Source organism: Eptatretus burgeri, chromosome 3, assembly GCF_056783735.1.
Source record: "Eptatretus burgeri isolate ZD-2024b chromosome 3, Ebu_testis_v1, whole genome shotgun sequence".
In the NCBI taxonomy this organism is placed as follows: domain Eukaryota; kingdom Metazoa; phylum Chordata; class Myxini; order Myxiniformes; family Myxinidae; genus Eptatretus; species Eptatretus burgeri.
The window spans coordinates 14951288-14971946 of NC_140963.1; the positions used below are offsets into that span (position 1 = coordinate 14951288).

At 43.1% G+C, this 20659-nt stretch overlaps 1 long non-coding RNA gene across 3 annotated transcripts in view; it reads left to right on the forward strand.

The window, feature by feature from the left end:
• Positions 1 to 2190: 2190 nt before the first annotated feature.
• Positions 2191 to 20659, forward strand: part of LOC147029435 (uncharacterized) — a 51887-nt gene continuing 33418 nt past the window's right edge. For all 3 annotated transcript variants that reach the window (XR_015055907.1, XR_015055908.1, XR_015055906.1), the window contains exons 1-2: positions 2191 to 7303; positions 19021 to 19175. This is a non-coding gene — a long non-coding RNA (uncharacterized LOC147029435). The remainder of the gene's footprint in view (positions 7304 to 19020; positions 19176 to 20659) is intronic.

Here is a 20659-nt window from a genome sequence, read left to right on the forward strand (position 1 = left end):
ACTGACAGTGTTCATCAATCAACAATATTCCGTTTCCTTCACAAAGCTGGCCTCTGTGGATCGGTGGAAAGAAGCCATTACTGAAAAAGATGGATCTTAAAGCTGGCTGAAATGGAGTTTACCAAAAAAGCATCCTAATGATCCTGCAGGCATGTAAAGTAAAGTTTTGTTATCAGCCAAGACAAAAACTGAACTTTTTGGTCTAAATTCAAAGCGTTACGTCTGGCACAATCCTTACCACTGCACATCACCCAGTCAACACCATCCCTACTGTCAGGAGGATCTCCTCTTTATGCTTCTCCGCCCCCTCCCCCGCGCTCGGCATGACTCATGCCCTCGTGATCCATCCCCCGCTCAACCACGGGTGAAAGGGGGTTGTTGACATCATGAATCACGGGACGGAAGGGCTCTTCTTCCTCTTCGCAGAAGGGGGGGGGGGGGTAGGGACATCTCCATTGTTCGCTCCCTAACTATTAAATCGATCCGCAGCGCATCTAATCGATTTCTAAACATTTAAACAATGGAAGGTGAGCTATCTAGGGAACAAGCACTTATCGACATAACCAACTAAAGGAACCTGTATGTTGTGTGCAATCGAATTCCAAATTCGCAACAATAGCTTACATAAGCATGTCATTTCTTTTTCGTGATCAGATCCAAGATGGGTGACTGGCAGCCATTTTACTTGTAAAAAAAGAACCCGATGAACACGTTATCAACCATTTCTTGGACAAGCATTTACCGATGTTAAAACTTGGCACACAGCAAATGAATGATGGCTTACCTATATGTACATTATTTTTTTTTGACCTCAGATACAAGACGGCCAACTGGTAGACTGGTAGCCATTTTAGTTGGACATAAATATGGGTGAGCCCTTTAACTCTGTGCAAAAGAATTACTAAAACGGGAGATATGACATTTTGTCTTTTTCCTTGTTGTACAAGGGTCGCGGCTCATAGAGGAGATAAATGACAGCAGACAGCAGCATGGGTGGATTAACTGTACTTGGGGCCTGAGGTTAATTTTATTTTTGGGTTCCGTTTGCTCTGATTTTCATTCATAATATATGTCCATATACAGGACACAATTTACAGATAAGGTACTTAAAGCTAATTTAGAAACCAACAAAAAGGTTAGTTACATTTTAGGGCCCTTTTTCTATAAATTATATTAACTTGCAGAGTACCCGCCCTATGGGCGATCTTGTTCCAAGCATGCAACACATTCTTCCACAGCATACCTTTATTTGGGCGGTGTATAGGCAACTGACAACTCTGTGTAGGCAAATTTTTTTTTACCTCCTCTTGTTTACCTCCTACACTAATGAGCAATTTGCAACAACAAAAAAAATCAAACAAAGAATGTCGATTTTCTCATTCACTGCCAATGGCAATTAATGATTTGCAAGTATGAAAAAAAAGAACAAACTCGAAGGGCACTCGGTGGAGCACATACCTCCGCCACGCAATGCCTGATCCACGAGAACATATCAGGCCCAATACATTTTTGAAATGTCATGCTACATATCGTTTTTGGCCCGATCTCTCAATGGTGAAGAATCACTTAAAAAAATTATCAGAGCTGGATCCGGATCTTCACCATAATCTAATCAGTTCGTCCTTGTCACACACCCAACCTGCCCACCAAATTTCGTCTGGATCCATCTACAACTTTTTGAAATATCCTGCACACAGACAGACAGTCAGACAGACAGTCAGACAGACAGTCAGACAGTCAGACAGACAGTCAGACAGTCAGACAGACAGTCAGACAGACAGTCAGACAGTCAGACAGACAGTCAGACAGACAGTCAGACAGACAGTCAGACAGACAGTCAGACAGACAGTCAGACAGACAGTCAGACAGACAGTCAGACAGACAGTCAGACAGACAGTCAGACAGACAGTCAGACAGACAGTCAGACAGACAGTCAGACAGACAGTCAGACAGTCAGTCAGACAGTCAGACAGACAGTCAGACAGACAGACAGTCAGACAGACAGTCAGACAGACAGTCAGACAGACAGTCAGACAGACAGTCAGACAGACAGTCAGACAGACAGTCAGACAGACAGTCAGACAGACAGTCAGACAGACAGTCAGACAGACAGTCAGACAGACAGTCAGACAGTCAGTCAGACAGACAGTCAGACAGACAGTCAGACAGTCAGACAGTCAGACACAGACAGACAGACAGACAGACAGACAGACAGACAGAGAGGTGTGAAAAGATCACCTCCTTCATCTTCGGTGGCGGAGGTAATAAAGAATATAGATTCATTAACTACCTCCTCTTGTTCACTGCCGATGCCACCCTGTCACTTTGACACAGGAGGAGGCCAAACTTAGAGCGGACACTGCAAACATCGAAATTCAAAACACTTCCCGCTGTGTATTAAATCAAAAGGCATCTGTTGCATCCAGTGATGATTCTCCTTGTAAATGGTAGCGGTTTAATCACAGCGGTTTAGCCACCACTCTAAGTGCTAAGCCAACACTACATTATAATATTGGTAAAATGTTTACAAAATATATGGATTGTAAATGGTAGCGGTTTAATAAAGGAAGACTGTACTGTAAATGGTGGAAACTTGTAATACCCTCCCCCACCTTGAGGCGGCGCTACACAATACACATTTACAGTACATAGAGAATTTACGTCTCCACCCTCTCCCCACCCCCCCGACCACTGGCAAAGATAAAAACACCTCTACACATGAATTGGGGTCATGTGGTCCTCTGTAGCAAGTCTGGATGTAATCTGCCCAGAACTATAGGAGGATTAGTGTGACAGACACAGATAAGAAAAAGACGTCGTGCAGAGCACGATACTTGCAAAAGCCACCCCCTCTCGAAAGGTTGCCATGGATACGTGAAATTGTCCATTTCATTAAGATTAAAATTGATAATCTTAATCAAAGCTCAGGTCAATCAGATGAAAAGTGATTATTTTTCAGATTGAAATTGATGATTTTAAAAGTTTGATCTCAAGTTGACATTTGACCATTTGACCTCAAAAATAGTTTGTTTCCCAGCTTAGTGATGGACTATTCAAATCCTGTTCAACTTTCAGGTTAATAGGATGTAATTAATGACTTTTCAATTTAAAATTGATGATTTTAGAAGTTTGACCTTGAGTTGACCTTTGACTTTTTGATCTCAAAAATAGTTGGTTTCCCAATTCAATAATGTTCAAACTTGGCGAACAGTTAAGGCATGATCCCATTACATAAGCACGTCATTTTTTTTTCGAGATCAGATCCAAGATGGGTGACTGGCGGCCATTGCTGTTTAATTCCCAAGCCAATCAGATGAAAAATGACGATTTTTCAGACAAAAATTTATGATTTAGAAGTTTGACCTTGAGTTTACCTTTGACCTTTTGATCTCAAAAATAGTTTGTTTCAAAATTTAGTGTTGAACTATTCAAATCCTGTTCAAGTTTATATGATGTAATTCATGATTTTTCAATTTAAAATCGATGATTTTAGAAGTTTGACTTTGAGTTGACCTTTTGATCTCAAAAATAGTAGATTTCCCAATTCAATAATGCACTCTGCAATCGCTGTTTAATCTTCAAGCCAATTAGATGAAAAATGACAATTTTTCAGATAAAAATTGATGATTTTAGAAGTTTGACCTTGAGTTGATCTTTGATCTCAAAAATAGTTGGTTTTCCAATTCAGTGACACAATATGCAAATCATGTTCAAATTTCAAGTCAATCGGATGAAAAATGACGATTTTAGAAATTTGACAGCTAGATACTTTTGACCTCCAAATCTGAAGGCTTCTCAGTTGAGACTACTTCTACAGCTTGATGAAGTTTCATGAAGATAATTTTAAAATTGTGGCCTGTAGGCGATTAACACACAAACAAACAAACATAAGAAGACATCATACTTGCAAAATCCATAAAACAAATTTGACCTCAAAAATAATTGGTGGTTGCATTCAGTGACGTGATGTGCAAATGCTCTCAAAATTTCAAGTCAATCGGATGAAAATTGACGATTTTAGAAATGCCACATTAGTTGTGACCTTGGGCCTATGTTGACCTTTTTGTCGATATTGACCTTTAAAATAATTGGCTGGCTTAATTTAGTGACCTGATATGCAAATGCTCTTCAAATTTCAAGTCAATCGGATGAAAATTGACGATTTTAGAAATACCACATTGGTTGTGACCTTTGGCCTATGTTGACCTTTTGACCATTTGACCTCAAACATAATGGGCTTCTTTTTTACAAACTACAATGTGGTGAAGTTTCGTGAAGATTGGTTTAAAATTGTGACTAGTAGGCGACAAACAGACATACAGACAACCAGTAAGAAGACGTAGTGTAGAGCACGATACTTGCAAAATCCCTAAAACAAATTTGACCTCAAAAATAATTGGTGGTTGAATTCTATGACCAAATATGTAATTCCTCTTCAAATTTCAAGTCAATCGGATGAAAATTGACAATTTTTATAAATTCGGCCTATGTTGTCTCTTTGGACTGTGTTGACGTCAAAATAATTGGCTGGTTGAATTCAGTGACCCTCTTTAAATTTCAAGTCAATGAGATGAAAATTTAGGATTTTAGAAATTCCTCCTTAGTTGTTGACTTTTTCGTCGATGTTGACTTCAAAAGTAATTGGCTGCTTGAATTCAGTGAGCTGAAGTATAAATCCTCTTCAAATTTCAAGTCAATCGGATGAAAATTGAGGATTTTAGAAATACCACCCACGTTGTTGACCATTGGCCAATGTTGAACTTATGACCTTTTGACCTCAAACACAATAGACTTTTTCATTATGACAAACTCCACCATGTGGTGAAGTTTCGTGAAGATCGGTTTAAAATTGTGACCTGCAGACGCCAAACAGACAGCCAAGCCGGTAGGCGGACATGGATAGTCGATCAAGTCGAATTTAGTCGTTTTTCAGCCGTTACTAGCCAACAAAAGTGTCCATAGCAACGGTTATTTCTCACACATAACTAGGACATACCATGAACCTACCAAACCAGTTCCATGTATGTCTGACTCAAAGTCTCTGAGATATAATGAACTTCGTTTTTTTGTTTTTTTTTCGACCAGGGTTCATTCAAAGTCTATCTTCTCTGACATTTTTCATGGGAGCGGGCTGAATTTTTTTTTGTCAAGGAGGCTGAATGTGTTGCCCACAAACGATCTTAGTTTGATTTTTGAATTTCGATATTTTTAGATTTTTAGATTTTTTTTTTTGAAAATTTCAAAGGCCTGTTGCTTGGCAACCGAGGGGTCCATAGCAACGGTTCCAAAACGCGCACAACGAGGTCATGGTATGAACCTACCACCAGAGTTTCATCAAAATCGGCCTACGATTAAAGGAATACTGGCCTGGACAGACAAACAGACAAACAGACAGACATAACGACGGAAAACCTGACAATAAGGGTAGATAGATCGACTACCCATCATAACGACGAAAAACCTGACAATAAGGGTAGATAGATCGACTACCCAACATAACGACGGAAAACCTGACAATAAGTGTAGATAGATCGACTACCCAACATAACGACGGAAAACCTGACAATAAGGGTAGATAGATCGACTACCCATCATAACGATGAAAAACCTGACAATAAGGGTAGATAGATCGACTACCCATCATAACGACGGAAAACCTGACAATAAGGGTAGATAGATCGACTTCCCAACATAATGACGGAAAACCTGACAATAAGGGTAGATAGATCGACTACCCAACATTATGACGGAAAACCTGACAAGGGTAGATAGATCGACTACCCAACATAACGACGGAAAACCTGACAAGGTTAGATAGATCGACTACCCATCATAACGACGGAAAACCTGACAATAAGGGTAGATAGATCGACTTCCCAACATAATGACGGAAAACCTGACAATAAGGGTAGATAGATCGACTACCCAACATTATGACGGAAAACCTGACAAGGGTAGATAGATCGACGACCCAACATAACGATGGAAAACCTGACAATAAGGGTAGATAGATCGACTACCCAACATTATGACGGAAAACCTGACAAGGGTAGATAGATCGACTACCCAACATAACGACGGAAAACCTGACAAGGTTAGATAGATCGACTACCCATCATAACGACGGAAAACCTGACAATAAGGGTAGATAGATCGACGACCCAACATAACGATGGAAAACCTGACAATAAGGGTAGATAGATCGACTACCCAACATAACGACGGAGAACCTGACAAGGGTAGATAGATCGACTACCCAACAGACAGAATAACAAAATTGACTGGCAAATATATGAGAAAAATCTTTGATCTTGCAAGTAATAAACATTCACACCAGTCCGTGAATTATAGTGAGGATAATACATATACATTTACATGACTTGCGCATACGCGAGTTAGGCTAATTGAGAAAGGAACATCAAAGAAACTCAACACTTATTTTGCTGCAAGCGAAACCCAAACAAACTTAACTTTTGGGTTAGGATATTTTAGGGCTGTTCGAAAAGCTGTGTTAGGATGAATAGATCAATGTTCGAAAGACCGAAACATGGTTATCCTTAACATATTTCACAGACCGGTGTTTGTGTGTGTGTGTGTGTGTGTGTGTGTGTGTGTGTGTGTGTGTGTGTGTGTGTGTGTGTGTGTGTGTGTGTGTGTGTGTGTGTGTGTGTGTGTGTGTGTGTGTGTGTGTGTGTGTGTGTGTGTGTGTGTGTGTGTGTTTGTCACGCTACTTCTCCGACAGTTCTGAGCCAATTACATCCAGATTTGCTATAGATGATCAGAATTACCCCAATTAGTGTATAGGGGTGTGTTTGTTTTTTTCATCTTTGCCAGTGGTCTTGGGGAGGTGAATGGGGAGGGTGTCGGGGGAGGGGGTGGTCACAAATTCTCTCTGTAATTGCCTCCAGGTGGTGGATGGTATTACAAGTCTACACCATTTACAGTGCAGTGTTCCTGTCCCCACGTTTTCCAGTGCATTGAGGTGTTTTGAATTATAAGTAGTCGGTATGTTTTTGCTTCATGCATGAAACCAGGGCTACTTTTTTGTGTATACAGAGCTGTCAGTTGCCTATACACTACCCAAATGAAGGTATGCATCAGAAGAACGCGTTGCATGCTTGGACCAAGATCACCCGCAGGGCGGGTACTCTGCTCGTGGAGTATAATGTTCGTTTGAACGGATGTTCAGAAGCTGGGGACTACCTGTGTACAGACAACCATGGGCTGGAGCTGGGAATAGCTCCGGGATAGTACGGCCTGGCTGACACGTATAAGACATGAAAGACATCGTCTAGAAATCAAGGTGACGAGTCGTATGATGTGAAAGTTAAATAATTTGTGTACAAAAAGTATTAACATGTTATTACTGTTTCCCTGTTTGCAATGTGTATGATTATTATCAGAAAGACTTTTTAAAAAATCATCCAAATCCACGTGTACATTTGTTATGTATTTGGCTCCTTCTGGGGCTCCTTATTCTGTCTTGAAGAGTGAAGATGAGGATGATTTTGTTTTCTGAGCTGATTCAAAGGCCCCTTCAACTCTCAAGTATGGGGCCTGAGGCTTCAGCCTCAAATGCCAATCTTACTATAATTCACCATCTGTCTGTCTTTCTGTTCCCAGGTACCACAAAAACTGCTGAACCGATTGCAACCATTTTTTGGGTGTGTAATCCTGGGACCCCTTGGAGTAAAATAGGCATACATATAATAACATGACCCCCTTGACGGCTCCCGTAGGGAGCGGGTGCTTCTTGTAATAATAATCTGCCACTGGTTGTCATATCATTAAATAGGGTAACGCAGAATTGGAATAACAAAATTGGAAAGGAGGAATAACACAAAATTGAGGAACAGTGGTCTGGAGAGGAGCAGAATCTGAAATAGTTAGCCTGTGAAGAATATATTGTGAATGTGCATGGATGAGCGCATGTGGTACTGATGGGCACTGCATTTGAAAGACTAGCGAGGAAGCCATGGTAACAGACACAGGAGATAATTCCACAATCAAGAAAATAAGAGAATGAATGAATGCAGGTAGGCAACCAGACTGGACTTCAGGAAGGTGAGCACGCAAGGGTGTACCACTTCAATAATGGCTCCAATTATTGAATACTATAAGCACCCACTCCCAACGGGAGCCGTCAAGGGGGTCATGTTATTATATTTATACCTATTTTACTCCAAGGGGTCCCAAGATTACACACCCAAAAATGGTTGCGATTGGTTCAGCCGTTTTTGCGGTACCTGAGAACAGACAGACGGTGAATTATAGTAAAGAAGATGCCTGGTGTTGGCTTAATGGTTAGGGTGGCGGGCTTTGGATCCTATGGTCTTGATTTCAAATCCTGCTCAGCTGTTGAATTAATACCAGGTGGGGTTAACTCGGCCTATCATCCTTCCGAGGTCGGCAAAATGAGTGCCAGCATGCTGGTATACTGTGTCGGAGTGGTGACCCGTCCAGAATTGTACCCAATAGCCAAGGAGACTGCTTAAGCAGCACCAATGCTCTGCACAGAGCAAGGTCCCTATATCCTCCTCCTCTAATTATTCGCACCTTCTTTTGGTGTCTGCTGGGTGACGTTTTTGTTGCCAAGTCTTTCACGAATAGGATGGCAGACCTAATGTTCGATTGAAGGTTGGGTGACGATGGCACCGCATAGGTTGACATCCATGGGGAGAAGCAAATTCCTCCTAAATTCCCCCCGCCGAGGGTGTAGAGAAAAGAGACATCATAACGATGGCATTGCTGGTACCGAAAGTGCTCAGGGAAGTGACATCACTTCCCCCAAGCTGAATGGCTGAGTTTGTCTGTGTTGTGTACCAACGCCAAAATATTCCAATGCAGATGGAAGTTTACAAGGACATGGGTGAATGGGATATGGTTATGATGATCATGTTTAATTAAAGAAGCAAAAATTATTTGTATTTTACAATATTAATGCTTGAAATGTCAATGTTTGGTGCAATCAACTTTTTTTTAATGCAAAACAGCAGATATCCGTTTTGGAATGTTTTCCTGCAATTTCTGGAGAAATTATATTGGGAGGTTGTTCGATGCTTTCTGCAATATTTCACATAATTTGTCTTTTCATTGTAGTTGTTTTTCATTTTTCTTGTTGTTGCCCTGCTGTTGGCATTTCCCCCATTCTCCTGCTGTTCCTTTTGTATTATATCCTGATCCATTCTGCTATAGCTCTTCCACGAGCCTCGACTCTGCAGACATAATTCTTTAAAATAAAAAATCTAGAACCAATGTTCACCTCCACTCATTTGTTCCTGTTTTTTCCCACCTGTGGAACCAACTTCCACCCTCTCTTCAATTTCATTCTTCTCTCCAGGTCTTGAAGACAGCTGTCTACCACCATCTCAAATCACCCCCCATCCAAAACCATGATCTTTTCTACACACGTTAAGCCACACCCACCCCCAAATTTGGCTTCTGTAGTAATATTGTCTGCCACTTGCGTTCTTCCCTTCCCCTCATTGTTACCCGCATTCCTTGATTGTCCATCTCCATCTTATTTTCTCCCTCTGCCCTGCTACTGGCATTCCCCTGCTTCTCCTTCTGCTGTTCCTTTTGTATTGTTGTGTCCTGATCCTTTCAGTGTTCGAGCTCTTCCATGAGCCTTGCTGTATACCAAAAAAAAAGCAAAACAAGTCGAGGTACATTCAAAGTACACCGCCCCCATGCCAAATAAATAAATAATAAATCCTCCAGCGTGCGTTATTGCCGGGGCGCCTGGCGATGCCACCGCGCAGCACATGGAGATGGAATTGGAGGGAGTGGTGTGCAATAATTGATGAATTCCATAATTAAAATAAACCAATAATAATTGTAAAATAATTAATTTCTTCCTCAATTGGCTAATAGCATACCGAAACCACCACTGTTTCATCTGAATCTGTAACTTTTTGAAAATTGAGTAATTCATCGAAAAATGAATAATTAATTGATTCATCAGTAAATCAAAAAATACCCTTTATAGCCAAATCACATGTTCACTGGCGTGCCAAAATATCAGCTTTCCAGCTCAAAAGATGCCCGAGATATTGCCCAGATGAGAATGAAAATAAATAAGTAATAAATAAATCGATAATAATTAATTAATTGATTAATCAAAAAAAATTTTTAATCCTTGTTGCCAAAGCACATCTTCACTTTGCTCCCCCAATTTGAGCTTCCGAGCTCAAAGGATGGGTGAGATCACCCGGACAAACAAGAAAATAAACAAATGAACTACAAACTGAGTACGCCCTTCCTTCGTCACCGGGTGATGACGTCATGCATCGCCTGGACATGGAACTGGGAAAGAGCGGTGTACAAAAAGGCCAAATATATAACAGAAAAACACACCAAAACCAGTTCGGAAAACTTAGTTTTAATAAGGTTGAAACAAGTGCAAAAATTCTCAACTTACGATATCAACAACAACAACCGTTTTATGAGCATTTTCCTCCTTTTTTTTCATTGGGTTGGTCAAATTATTGCATTCCTTCACACCAATCTATGGATTGTCTCAGTTTTGTGCAAACCCATACATTCCATATCTTTCTTTATATTTTCAATCAATTACTTTTTTATGACGTCCTCTCGACTTTCTTCCTTCGACCAGGAGCTTTATTCCTTTTTTTCCAACTTCATCTTGTGACATTCATTTCACAGGACCACACCGAGTGTTCTCCTCCCTAATTCTTCAATATTATTGATTTTTTTTAAGCTCTTCCTGATCTCTGAGCTCAGATTTCTTTCTTTCTTTCAGAGACAATCCATCCATCCATCATATCATTGTCATCTCAGTTCCTTTCATTATTTTTACATCTTCTGCCCATACATCAATTTTCATACATCAATACCGGTCTAATACAGGCTTTATAAACTCAAACTTTTACAGTTAATGGAATGTGCTTCATGACACCACCTCGTTGTCTCCATATATTCCAAGCTGACTTTATTCTTTATCTGACGGTAACCTCTGCTCCTTCTGATGCCTCCTCCTCATCTCCAAGGTAACAGAAACTTTTCACCTACTTTGAATTAAATTCTGAGCTCAGGAGCATTTCTTTCTTTTCTTGATCGTCACATATTTTATGGATGAAAAATCCCAGCTTTTGGTATTAAATTTCCAGTGATACCACTGCACCTCTTGTGACACCATTTATAACATGCAATACTGCCTACATTGAATTGAATTCCTTCCAACTCCTTTTCTGCATTTTGAATAAGACCATTGTCCATTTGTTTTTCTCCTTTGCCACTCACCATAACCTTTGTTTTTTTTTTTATTAATGTTGACATGTAAACATTTCTTCATTATAGCAGTTTTCTCTTTTTGAAACATGTCTTTTTATTCCTTTTCCTTTTCAGCATTCGATACCAAGTCATCAGTGGAGAATAACTCGCATGGGAATCACAACCTTTCATTTTTCATGAATTCTTCCATCAATATTACAAACTATGTTTAAGACTTAAAACTGATCCCTGGTGTAATCCCACCTTGACTTCAATCATTTCATTGCATCCCAAGATGGTCAGGTCAGATCTGTGATCTGCTACAGGTACCATGTAAACCTGTACTAACCTGTTCCATGGTCGGGTTGTCGGCGACTAAACCGTCTCCCCCACCAGGTTTTCTGGTGAGGAGGGTGTTTGGATATGGACACCCAGCAGGATTAAAAACAAAACCTGTCAAAGGGCGGAGGAGCTCCTTGTGAGCCAACGGCCATCCATATCTAGTGCCCAACTGTGTCTGCGGACGTCCTCCTGCAGTTGGGTTACTTTTTTATTCGGAGGTTGGTGGCAGGATTTGCACTCCGGCGACCGTAAACCCCTTCATTCCGCAAAACACAAAAACGCAAAAAAAAATCTGAAAACCCACTACGTGGGAGTACCTCCTGTGCAGCTTCCCTTCGCAGGGCAGCTCACCGGATGACGGGATTGGGGCAAAGCCTTCGGGACCCCCAATCTTTGATGATAGGAGGGAAACCAGGGGGTAACCTCCCTGGGTCAGATTGCGGGAGAGTTGTCGGAGTGGTGCTGAGGTGTCGTCCACCAGACAGCAGTCTCCTTGGGTTAACCTGAGGCGGTCCCTTCAGGTGGGTGCCTGGAATGTCCTCTCCATAAGAGAGGATGATCACATGTCTCTGTTATCATCTGAGCTCAAGCGTTTGGACATCGGTATTGCAGCACTCTCTGAGGTTCGGAGACCGGATTGCGGCAAGATAATGGTGGGTGGTAACACCTACTATTGGTCTGGTCGCTCTGATGGTTACCATACTCAAGAAGTTGCTGTATCTGTGTCCAATAAGCTGACCCCAATGATAATTGAGGGAACACCGGTCAACGAGCGTATTATGAGACTAAGGATTCGTCACTCCTTAGGTGTCATTTCACTGGTCTCTGTTTATGCTCCGACTGAGGTGAGTGACCTCACCGTGAAGGACACATTCTACGCCACGCTAGAGTCTGTGGTTGATCAGTGCCCCAGACGAGATACACTTCTAGTCTTGGGGGATTTCAATGCATCGACTGGAACTGATAGGGATGGTTATGAGACGTGTGTTGGTCCCCATGGGTCAGGAACTATGAACCAGAAGAGCACTAAGTTCCTTGACTTTGCAAGAAGTCATGGACTTAGGGTGGCTGGTTAATGGTTTCATCGCTGGACTTGGTATTCCAACGCTGGTGGTGTGGCAAAGGAGATTGACCATGTCCTCATTGACAGTCGCTGGAGGATGATCCAGAACTGCAGGGTCTACCGGAGTACTCAGTTCCTCAATACTGACCACCGGCTTGTTGTAGCATCTCTAAAGCTGCACCTTAAATCCTGGAGAATGGTACCATCCCAGCCTTGGCTGGATGTTGGCAAGCTCAGGGATGAGAGAGTAGCTGAGGAGTTTGCGAACAGGCTGAGTGGACACTTGGGGGGTCCTGAAGAGTTGTGGAGTGCCTTCAAGACCACCATCCTTGATGTTGCCGGTGGATGTCTTGGAGCTCACCGCAGGGCAAAGAAGAATTTTGTCTCTCAAGGGACACTGGATACCATTGACCAGAGTCGCAGGGCCAGGCTGAATGGCAGAGCTGAGCTGTTCAGGGAGCTGAGGCGTAAATCTGTACGTGCACTTAGGGTGGACAAGGAGGCCTATGTGCGAGGAATCTGTGAGGGGGTAGAGCATCACCTGTGGACAGGTGATTCTCGTCCCGCTTACAGGGGAATTCGCGCATTGCATTCATCCAAGCCCATCCCTCGGAGCACTGCAGTTAGAGCAGAGAGTGGTAGGCTCTTAACAGAGGAGTCTGAAGTGAAGGCCCGCTGGGCCGGTTACTTTGAGCGGTTGTACCAGGCTGATCCCCCAGCTGTCGAGTTGGACGTCAATGGTGTAACAATCCCTGTTGCTGACCCTCCAATCAATTGTGGTCCACCTTCGCTTGTGGAAACACAGGCTGCGGTGAACCGGTTGAAACAGGGCAAAGCTCCAGGGATCTGTGGCATCCATGCTGAACTTCTCAAGGCTGGTGGAAATGCTGCACTCATGTCGTTGCATGCAGTTTTGTGCTCTGCCTGGAACACAGGCATCATCCTGACTGATTGGAAGAGGGGCCTTGTTGTCCCTCTCTGGAAAGGGAAGGGTGATCGCCAAGACTGTAACAACTACCGAGGGGTGACGCTGCTCTCAGTGCCGGGCAAAGTCTTTGCTTGGATAATTCTCGATAGGGTTCGCCACCATCTGCTTGAGCACCAGCGTCCAGAGCAGTCAGGCTTTCCACCAAAGAGGTCAACGATTGACCGTATCCTTGCTCTTCGTGTCCTCACCGAACGCAGACGAGAGTTTCGGCAGGGGCTGCTTGCAGCCTATGTTGATCTCTGTAAAGCGTTCGATTCAGTGAATCGGGATGTCCTCTGGAGGATTCTTGGTCTTCGTGGGGTGCCACCAAAACTGATCGATCTGATGTCTGAACTCTACTCTGGTACTGAGAGTGCTGTGAAGTGTGGTGGTACCATCTCTGACTTATTTCCAGTTGTTACTGGAGTTCGTCAGGGGTGTGTACTGTGGTGTAGTGGGCCTGCGGGGGCAGGGCATGATGTGGGGAGCGTGGTGGAGTGGTTTTGGGAGTGGTCACGTGCTTGCACGGGATATATGAGTGCGCGCCGTTGTGGTTTTAGTTTAGGGCAGACATGTTTTTAGTTTTAGGCAGACATGCGCGTGGTTTTAGTTGCTGTAGCCGTTGTGGCCTGTGGAGCCTGTAAGTCGTGTGGCTTGTAGAGTGCATCGAGTACGTAATAAAGTGTAGTTACGGGAAACGTACGCTCACGCTCTCGCTCGTGGCAATAAAGCAGGGTTGTGCTGTTCCCCCGCTCATGTCTGCCTTGGAGCACCTCTACCATGACATCACATGTACTGGCCCCCACACTTTTCAGCACTTGTATGGACTGGATTCTCGGGAGGATGTCGGAAAGATCAAACTGCGGTGCATCGTTTGGGAATGTCAAGATCTCGAACCTTGATTTCGCAGATGATGCAGTCATTTTTGCGGAGACTTTCGATATCCTTTTGGGGGCCCTCGAGGTGCTGAATGAGGAGTCTGAGCCGCTGGGATTACGGGTTTCTTGGGTCAAAACTAAGATCCAGGCTTTCAATGACATCTTGGATGCTGCTGTCCTGTATGTGTTTGTTTGTGGTGAGGATGTTGAGGTCGTGGAGAGATTCACTTACCTTGGCAGTGATATTCATGTCTCTGCTGGCTGCGAGTCAGAGGTCAATAGACGTCTGGGTCGGGCCTGGGGAGTCATGGATTCACTGGATCATGGGGTGTGGCGCTGCCGGTACCTGTGCGGGAGGACGAAAGTCCGAGTCTTCAGGTCCTTGGTGCTTCCAGTCTTGCTCTATGGATGCGAGACTTGGACTCTGACCAAGGATCTGAGACGGAGACTTAATTCCTTTGGTACCAGGTCTCTTCGGAGAATCCTTGGCTATCGCTGGTCAGATTTTGTGTCCAAGGAGCGGTTGCTGAGAGAGACTCGGGTGAGATTTGTTACCTGCATAGTCCGTGAGCGTCAGTTGCGGCTGTATGGACATGCGGCTCGTTTTCCTGACGCTGATCCTGCTCACCAGATTCTCTCAGCGAGGGAGTCTCGTGAGTGGAGGAGGCCAATGGGCCGACCACGTGCCTCGTGGTTGCAGCAGGTTGAACGGAATCTCAAGGAGATGGGGATGGGCCTGGCATCTGCCTGGGGGAAGGCCAGACGGAGGCCCCTGGAGTACCGGTGGAAAGTGGACGCAGCAACGCGCTGTTCTGGCACGTGCTCCCATACCTGACCTGACCAAGATGGTCTTCACCATAGTTATTGATTTAAAAAAACAATCTCATGACTACTTTTGCCATTTCCTCAGACACGACTTCCTTCTGAGACCCCATTCAACAACTGCTCTTGGTACTCGATCATCTCTCGATCAACAAAAACATGATAGTTTCCTTTTCTTTGCACGTACATCAATTTGATACATAAAAGGTAGTCTCTGAGCTTGAACAAAAGGGTGCAATCAAAACAAAAAGTAGTTAAAACTATAAAGGGGGAATGAAAACGTTTTTATTTTTACTTTTCAAAAAGTTTCATCGTTCAAAACACAACTTCTATTCCACTGATGCTCACCACCCAGAAAAAAAATCCACTGATAGGGGAAATCTGTAATTGGCTGGAAACATTTTGAAACAACAAAGAAAGGGACTAACATTTTACCGTTTCATTTGCACAGGACCATTCCTGCATGGCTGGGGGGAACAATCTTTTGGAGTCCCTCTCGTTTACCCTCAACCCGTTGGAGTCATCATTCACAAGCCTTTCACCACTTCCTGCCACCTTAAATACAACACTCACCTCATTTCGCTTTTCAAAATTAAATAGAGCAAACTTGTCACTCATATTGGTGAAAAATGTGTGTGTCGGAGAATTTTTTTTCTAACATAAATTAGTGAAGTGATATCTTGCTGGAGGGTGAACCAGGAATCATATGAAGGACTTGTTCACTGTTCCGCTACAGTTCATTTTACGTTCTGAATGAACATTGGATTGCAAACTTGTAAATTAAGTTCAAATTTCGGCCCCAAGTGGGAAGGCATTCGATGTAGTCCTGGTCATTTGATTGCTGCAATAGCTCTTTGTAATCGAGTGGCAAGCTGTCTGTCCAGTGTTAATTCTCAACCGTGAAAAGGCGTGAAATCCATCAGTATTTCACTCGAGAGCCACACGAATGCCATTGCTTTGGAGTACGAAAACTCCGGATAAATTTATTTCTGACGAGCAACATATTGTTACGGTTCTTGGAACCGTATGCATTCAAACATACAGGTGTCCCAAGTCAGTTATGCCGTTAAGTATATGTGTAGGCAGAACCCCTCCTTGTGTGTAGTGGGAAATCGAAGGGGTGCGTTGCGATGTTTTTTTAGTTAGGGTAATAAATCTTTATTTCCCCTCTTATTTGAAACCACAGTACCTTTTTCTCGCTTTCCGAGGCGAAATTTTTGTGAGGTACCTTTTTGGTGAGTGCAGTCACGTGTGGAGGGGGCAGGCTCCCTGCATGGCCGAAACCCAGCTCAGAAGGGGCGGACCTATGGAGGCCCTGTCCAATCAGGGCGGACAGTGACGTCAGTTTTGACCAAGGCCCCGCCCCGCTGAGGGAGGTCGATGGACTCCGAAGGCACCCTCTGAGATGCGCGTTCGTTGGAGTTCAGTCAAAAGGCTCAGTTCAGTTCTGCATTTGCCTGGGCATTCGTTGGAGTTTTGCTGGAGTCTTGAGTTCGGTGTACGAGGAGGATTGACAGACTGAGAGCTTTTTCACGAGTCTGTGGGTGGTGGTGCATGGCCGTTCTTCATTGGTGGAGCGATCTGTCTGGTTGATTCTGATAACGACCGAGGACACCTTGACCGGGTCTCTCGCTGGGTCCTGCCCGTGGCCCTGATTTCCGCCCTGGGACTCCGCTCTGCTCTGCTCGGGTTCCTTCACGGACACGAGCCCCACGTGTGTGACTGCGGGCCGAGTTGCACGACCATTGGCAGGTGCCGCACCACGGAGCATCCAACATGCAGGTACCTAGCCGAACCGCGACCCCAGCTCATCTCTCTCCCTGGTTGTGAGGTTCCTTGGAATTCACCTGGGTTTTATTTTCGTGTGTGTGTGTGTGTGTGTGTGTGTGTGTGTGTGTGTGTGTGTGTGTGTGTGTGTGTGTGTGTGTGTGTGTGTGTGTGTGTGTGTGTGTGTGTCGCCGTCTGTTAAGTACAACTGCATAAGTGTTTTCGATCATTGTAAATCTCCTGTATATTCGCGATAAGCTTGCTCTGTGTCCTTCTTGCTGTAAATAAAACAATTATAGAAATGTTCGCAGTTCATTTCCATCCTTTCTTTCATTGGTCCAGCATGGTTCGGATCTGAGTTTTCGCCGGGTCTTTGTTCCCGTTAATCTGCTCATCCTAGCCGGCACAGCTTTGGCAGTTCCGCTCGACTGCACCCGAACCGGAGTTGGTAGTCGGTAGAGTGACCCGGTTCGAGCAAGACGTGCCGAGGACGTGGTTAATTAGGAAATTGGTTTAGCCAAAAAGACCCTACGCTACGTGGTGGAGGTATTGGCGTCCACGGTCGGTGAAGCGACCCGCCGCCTCACGGAGTTATCCGTGAGCGACGGCCTACAATTCCGGGAGTCTGGTGGGAGACGACATAACTCCCCCGACCTTGCGGGCGTTCTCACCGCCGGTCCCCGGCCCACAACATATCATGAAGGAATGGAAAAATAAAAATGTAATCCAAAACGTTTTCTCGACTTGTGACAATTGCTTTATTCTTCTGGGGTACAAAGTATGGAAAAATGTATTACTTTATTAAGCCTCTATGGGTACGTCATGCATATTCCTTTTAAACTTGCACACTCATATTTCATAACAATCACACTTTAAGAAAAAAAGCAAACTCAGAGACATCCCATATTCATAAAGTGTAACTATGACATGAAAATGTAAGGTAAATAAATATTTCAGTAAAAACAAATATTTCAGTAAAAATAAATATTTCAGGTAAAAAAATATATTTCAGCTGTTTGCAGGAATTAAATATTATATCAGTTTAATACCACCATCCTTTTCCTTTCCCGAGACAAAATGCTCATCTTACTTCAGCATTCCATCCGGTGCCAGAACATCCTTTCTTTATTTATTAGTTTAAAACCCTCTTATTAAGTTACTTCACTCAAATTGTCAGACTTTGCAAAAATCCATTGCAACTTATTTTATGTTCAATATAAGAAGAGAAATTTAATGCAGCGATACGGAAAAGAAGCACAAAATATTTTTTGACGAGTGAAGAAATCGTCCTAATGGAGGGATTAATTCCCCCCGAATTTGTGTATTTGAGTAATTCCCTCATATTTCCTACATAATAACCACTCCCACCAGGTGGAGCTAAGATACTTATCAGATGCTTTCCAGTCAGGCAGCTCAACTGACTTATGGGGACAGACCAGACGAAATCACCATTTTTTTGCTGGGTGTCATTTATATCAATAACATTATTCTTCCCAGAGGTGCCACGAAATCTGTAATTGGCTAAAAATATTAAAATGATAATTTATGCTAATTATATGCATTTTAAGCATATTCTCTGATATTTCAACAGCAAAGCATATTGGTGGATAATTTTTTGTGTGTATATACATGTTTGGCCCAGATAAATAATATTGAAATGTTAACTGTTAATTTATGAATGTCCTCTCTGAGTTGTATGCTAATTTATGCAAATGTGTGCATGTAATTGCAGATTCAATGTAATTATAATGATTTATTTCGCGGATTTTATTTTTTGGACTGGATATGTTTGTTCTATTCAGAGCCATCGTATTGCAAGCTTTGCTTTTAGATGAGTTAATTTCAAATGTAATTTTGATGTAAATTTATGCAAATTTAATGTAAATGTATAGTATTTTGCTGATGTTTCATTCCATACATTCCATCCATTGGGACCATACTCTGTGCAGAGCGTTGGTGCTGCCTAAGCAGTCTCCTTGGCTATTGGACAAAATCCTGGACAGGGCACCACTCCGACACAGGATACCAGCATGCTGGCACTCATTTTTGCTGACCTCAGAAGGATGACAGGCAAAGTCAACCCCACCTGGTATTAATTCAATAGGTAAGTGAGATTTGAATTCAGGATCCTCAGATCCTAAGCCCACCACCCTTACCATTAAGCCAATAGCAGGCAAAATGTTTCAATATCAAGTGATTATGCAAAACATGCATGACAGACAAAAGAAAATGGGGATCATAGATCTAAGATTGGCAGCTTAAACCTATACATGCAGGATAACTTCCCTCATATTGAAATGAGCTGCTTTTTGATGTGTATAATTTACATTGATACATGATAAACAAGAAAAAGAGCAATCAGAGATTGCAGACCCTTGGCAGGACTTCCTTTCTGCAGTATATTTTGTGTCGTGATTGTGTAGTAGTGTGTTACTTAATGAGAACTGCCACTTCATAGCTGCTGGCAGTGACGTCCTGCTTTGATCGGACACCTTACCATGACCCATGACATTTAAAAAATTATTATTCATTATTCAATTGAATTTAGGGCCCTGTCACACCTTGACGTTTCAGCCAGCAATGGCAACGTATAAAAATGTATGTAAAACGTTGGCGTACGCTGAAATTTTGATGTTTTTTTTTTAAGTTTTGGGCGTATTCATAACGTGTTGGTCGTATGCATAACATATTAGTAACGGGCACAGACGTTTCGTTGTGTTATTGATAACTTTTACCAACGAATGATTAGCCTGTTGTCGGCGTTCACAACCTATGCCCAACGATAGTTTAACTTACGCATAGCGCGCTAAACGTATCGCCGGCGAAGTCGTGGCGTAGCCTGTTAAGAACCTGCCGGATGCCGATTTAAATCATAACCGCCTGAGAATTTGAGGTGTCAACATCGCAGTCACACCTTGACGATTTTGCCAGCTTATGCCGGCCTATGAAAAATGTGTCTAAAACGCTGGGCGCACGTCAAATACGGTATAGGTAAGCTGTGTATACGTTAAGAGTAGGCTGGAAAACAATGAAGTTATATTACGTGGTACGTGTAATACGTCGTGAAATTTCAAGCATGCTGAAAATTTTACGACGTACTCGGCGTATGGCGAACACGTTCTGCATGCGTTGTCATATGTTCCTGGCACGCTCCGCGATCGTTTACACACGACGGACACACGTTACTTGTAGGTTACTCATAAGTCGAAACACGTCAAGGTAATATTTAACATACCTGCAACCTAATTTTCAACCAATGGGTAACGCCCTTTTAACCTATAAGTAGCGTGCTCTGAACCTATGTTTAACGTGCTTGAAACCTATGAGTAACGTGCATTGAACGTATTTGTAACTTGCTATGAACCTATGAGTAACGTGCGTTTAACCTATGTGTAGCATGCTTTGAACCTAAGTATAACGTGCTTCTAACCTTTGAGTAACATGCTATGAACCTATTTGTAACGTATCTCAAACGCACATTGTCGTATGTAGACGAATTAGATTGACGTCTTCCGGACGACCACAGCACTTACTGAACGTGTTTCTAACTTACATCTACCGTGTCATGGCGTATTGGCAGCGTTAAGG